Source organism: Paramormyrops kingsleyae, chromosome 1 (genome assembly GCF_048594095.1).
Source record: "Paramormyrops kingsleyae isolate MSU_618 chromosome 1, PKINGS_0.4, whole genome shotgun sequence".
Taxonomy (NCBI): domain Eukaryota; kingdom Metazoa; phylum Chordata; class Actinopteri; order Osteoglossiformes; family Mormyridae; genus Paramormyrops; species Paramormyrops kingsleyae.
The window spans coordinates 53,950,197-53,955,323 of record NC_132797.1 but is presented as its reverse complement, the minus strand read 5'-3'; the positions used below and the strand labels follow the sequence as shown (position 1 = coordinate 53,955,323).

General features: G+C 38.7%; 1 long non-coding RNA gene across 1 annotated transcript; it reads left to right on the top strand.

Annotated features, from left to right (window-relative positions):
* The first annotated feature begins 385 nt into the window (after positions 1-385).
* LOC140578846 (uncharacterized) lies at positions 386-4,888 on the top strand. Its single transcript, XR_011983120.1, has 4 exons — positions 386-454; positions 3,311-3,335; positions 3,499-3,542; positions 4,177-4,888. It is a non-coding gene; the product is annotated as an uncharacterized lncRNA (long non-coding RNA).
* The last annotated feature ends 239 nt before the right edge of the window (positions 4,889-5,127 follow it).

Below are 5,127 nucleotides of genomic sequence, written 5' to 3'. Positions count from 1 at the left end.
TGATGCTTGAAATGCTTCTGTTAAAATTTGACAATTTTTAACATTAAAAAAAGCGTTTCGTGGAACAAAAGATTACTGTTATACTAATTAGTCAGTGTCACTGTAGTAATTCATTACTTTACATTTTAAGAGTTTGGTTAAGTTTTTTGTCAGCGAAATTTGTTTTTAATTGTATGTTGAAGGTTTGCTGCTGTATGTTTCAATAGTTAGGTCTGTATAATTTAGCGTAAAGAAATAATTTCATAAAGTGGTAAGCTGATTAAGCATTAATTCAGAATAGCCGTGAAGAGGCGTTTTAGTGGCGGCCATTTTGTTTCTTGGTTTCTCTGAGGTAGGTTGACAAATAGGCAGGGAGCTGTATTTACAGTTTTGATTGGCTGACGTACGTGACCACTCCCAGGTCTCAGTCATAGGAAGGCTCCTGCCTCACATTTGACTTCTAGTCTTGCAACAGGTAAGAAGCTACATATGTGTAATGTTATGTTTTTATTCGTTTGTTGATGCTTTGCTGTTTTTTAATTGTAGTTGGTTTATTTTGTGGTAAGGTTTTAAAAAAATATTTTTAGTTCGGTCTTAGGCAGTAGTGTTTGAGCACTAATGTAAGCGTTTGTTTCTGTAGTGTTAAATGCGCCACGAAGAGCTGTGGCAGCCATTTTAGGTGTCTTGTATTTGCTAAGCATCTTCACATATACGGTCTTTCAGTAAAATATACTTTTATTCAGTTTAATTTTGTTTGTATAGCGCACTGTCAGAATATTAAATTGTCTGAAGGCGCTTTACATTATCCCTGTTCATATAGGCCTATGTTTTAAAGTAATATATTTTGTAATGCAGCCGATGGATTTGGCAGCAGTAAATCACGTGCAAGTGACCAAATTAATTTTGGTGCAGAAGCGCAGAGTGTTTTAAACGCTGTGTGTCTGTGGCATGTCGTAGTTTTATGTTTTTAACATTTATAACTACGGTAGACGTATTATATTGAAGTAGTTTTTAAAACCTGAATTGGCTCCTACTTTCTCTCCTGACATGGATTAGGTGGTCACCCTACATGTATCCATATTAAGGATAACTACTTTAATGAAAGGCTCCCCCTACTATGCTAAATTGTTTGGTTTGCCTTGTACTTTTACTAGTTGGTTTCTTTGATTGAAAGACTCATCCAGCTGTTTCACTTTAACATTAGTGACACATGCATGATTATAGGAGACTGACCAATCAACACACAGCAAGAACTCGGTGCTTAACTGAGATCCAGGTCTTTTTAATTGAAATGGTTAAAATGGTAGTTTGCAAATCCTGTCATAGCTCGTAGTGTCCCTCATGACATGGATTGGGTGGTCACCTTATCAGTGGTAGATTTATAAATGCGATAGTTGCTGAGATGCATAAGCGACTACCGTTGGGAAATATGTGTTAGATACGCATTCTTGGTACAAGTTGTTGGTTTGTGACCAACAGTAAACGCATCTTACAGTCAAGTTTTTTTTGTGTGTTTTATTTTTACTTTAAAAGAGAAAATAGTACTGAATGCAGATGTGTCGACATTAGCCTGCTTTTGAAATATCTGTATTTATTGAAGTGCATAAAGACTTGCATATAGACATGAGTGGAAATAGACTGGTTTTCTGAAAATGGCAGTTTCATTAACTTCATTAATTAAATTATCATGCTAAACGTCTGTATTTTTTATTTGAGACATACTGGTTGCTTGTTTTGCAAGTATGTTTTCCAAAATGAACATATGTAAAAGTTAATTTAAGTGTGTGGAACAATGGTCATTATTTGGTGATAATTTTTAAGTTTGTATTTTTAAGTTGTTTATTCTTTGTTATTGGTCATTCCATGTCAAATCATCAGTTTTGGACCACCTCATCACGGATTGTAATGAATGCTGATTTGGTCAGATGAGTAACTCATGAAACTGAAATTTAGCGTGTCTTAGATCAGAGGGAGGGAGATTTAAGCAAACAGTTTTAACTTTTTTGTGGGGGGGGCGGTGGAGTATGACTGCATATATTTACCTTAATGTAAGCTGCACAGAAATGGTACTCATATTGTTTTAAAGCTATTGTCCAGCTGTATAGATTGAACAAATTTATATGCCATCCCCATATGAATAATTGCTGTGTAATAACTGATTAAAATGGTAGGTTTTTTTGGTGTTGAATTTCTATTTCAAAAGTGGTTATTTTTTTCCTACAGTTAGCTCATAAAAAAATTTGGATTTTGAGTTGTTGCTGAGATACGATTACTTATCTGAAATGTGTATCAAAACCACAATTCCTCACAATGCTGTTAGCTTTGGGGGGTGGGACACCGTCAGGATTCATGGTGTTCATGGACAGCAGTCAATATAACAACTGAACTAATCACCAGAACATTTATTTTATGAGATATGTTTGTCTGCTTTTCAGGTGGTTGATGCAACATATTTTCCGATGTGCGCTCTCTGTCCGCTGGTGGGAATGTGCTTGTGTATGTCCGCGCATGTGTCTGTGCGTGCGCATCAGAGCAGAAGTCCGCCATGCACAATACAGAGAGCAAAGTTAAAACTTTCTGTCCCTCAATATTGATCAAAGACATGCCCAATTTCAGTTTCATGACTTGATTATCTGACCAAATCACCATGCCAAGTGTCGTTGAAATCAGTGACGACAAGGTCCGAATGTCTGATGATTTGACATGGAATGACCATTATGTTCACCATGGCTATAAAAAAGGTTTAATTGGACATTAAAATGTTCTGTTTGATCTAATTTGTCACTTATGTTAACTCCTATATGCAATAAGCTTCCTTAGTTTAATGCTCGCGCTTTTAGTACTGATTCGGTTATTACCATTATATTTGGGCAAAATCAGTTAAATCTTTCTATAATGGTTAATCACACCAAAAGAGCTGTTGAACTAATTAGATTTTTTTTTTTATCATAGTGTCGCAATATACATCGCAGAAATAATAAATATTGTAATGTGTTTTTTTTTCTTTCCCCTGCAATATTGTGCAACCCTAACCAGCATGAAACAAATCTGTGTGGCTGCATAACGTCCCAGCCATGTTTTTTCACTGTATTTTTGTCAATTTGACTGCTGTGGCTGGATCTTAAAGTGAGAACCTAATTTATCCTTTTTTTATTTTTGTTACTAGTTATGCAAGTTGATAAAGTTCATACCAACCACACGGCTATGATTGTTACAGTGGAAAATGTTTCTGTATGTGTATGTGAAGTTTATCACACTGCTGCGTATACTAATGAAATGCTTGTACAATAAATGCACGTCAGTCATTAACTGATGCATGTTGTCTTTGTAGACTTTGAAGAGCTGTCGCATCAAAGGTGAATATTTTGAAGCCTATGTCTTTATCACCAATTATGTTTTAGCTTAGGTCAATCAGCTTGAATGACCTTAAAAGGCATATCAAGTTTACATGTTTTCAACAAAGATGACTGTTGGGAAATGTTGACGCAAAGAAACTTGGTTGTCTTTTTTTCTCTGCAGATTTCTGGTGGACTAACACACTAGAGAAGACAAAGTGATAGGCGGTATGCTTTGTCCACTTGGAGAACCCTGCATTGCTTGTTCATGTCATACTATTTAACTGCATAGATTTGCTATAGCAGTAGAAATGTATTATTCTAATGGTAATTATCTTACTGCTTAACACGAAACAGCTGTGCCATTGTGTGTTGCATAGACATTGGATGTGTAGTGAGAGAGAAGCTGTCACACAATATGAGAAATGGCCACAATACTAATTTTAAGCAGCCAAAGTGTATTTGTATCGATGGGATTAGAAATCTGTAGGTCTTTCAATAAATTCTATTAGACTGACGGGACAAATCGGCATACATGTGAAACATTTAGGTCACTGGGTGTTGAGGCAAAACTTGCTGATGTGTGTGATATGGATGTTTGGCAGTGTGACTTACCTGTTGTAGTGTTTACTGTCTCTGTTTTAAAAAATCAAGTCATGTGAGACAGATGTATTATAGGTTAAGGAGTGTAAACAGGGCAGAACGTTGTTGGTGTAGAGTCTCACAGAAGACCACCATTGGAACCGCTCCTGACAAAACACATCCATGTATATGCATTTGACATTATGACTGCAAAGTAAAGTTGGAATGAGGTGTTTTGTATTTTTTCTTCTTTTTTTTTCTCCCTCCTGTTCATCTGCAGATGCCTCGCACCAAGGCATCCCGCCGTTCAGCAGCAGCGAAGAAGAGGCTAATGGATAGGCGTCGAGCTACTGCTGGTGATGTTGTGGCTGAGACTGTTGACGGGGTTACTTCTATTCCCCAACCCAAAAAGGAGCTGACCGTGACTAATCTGACGAGCCACAACCAACAGCCTGACCCCGCTGCTGCTGCCCTCCATGTCGTGGCTATGACTGATGACGGGGTTATGTCTTTTCCCCCCTACCGGAATAGCAAAAAGATCCCGACTGTGACTTTCCCGACTAGCCACGACCAACAACCCGACCAGGCCGCACAGCTGCGGCCTGTGTCTGTCATGGCTGCGACTGATGACGGGGTTACGTCTTTTCCCCCCTACTGGAATACCAAAAAGATCCTGACTGTGACTCTCCCGATAAGCCATGACCACCGGGTTCCCACCCTGGGTGCCATTTGTAGGACTGATGACGAGTTGTTTGTGCCTTCTCTTTATAAAGAAAAGGCTTTGACTGATGACGAGGTTTTGCAGCCGCCTCAAAAAAGAAGGGCTGCTGCTTTACGACCATCCATTCGACCATCCATCCGACCATCCATACTGGCATCCAGAATGCCTCCTTATCTGCCTCATTTCATTATGCCTTCTAATCCGACACAGTCTATTTTGCCTTCTAATCCGACACAGTCTATTTTGCCTTCTAATCCGACACAGTCTATTTTGCCTTCTAATCCGACAGTCTATTATGCCTTCTAATCTGACACAGTCCATTAAGCCATGCAAAATGGTGTCTATCTTGCCTCCAGATCCCCCGGATCAACAGCAGCATGTGAACCCTGTAACTGTACCTGTATCCCCTCATTTTCCTCAGGCATCTACAGTGAGAGGCTCATTCCATCAAGGAGACCGACGATTTGGAGTCAATGGCAACAAACAGTGTGTGGCTAATAGTTTGATGGC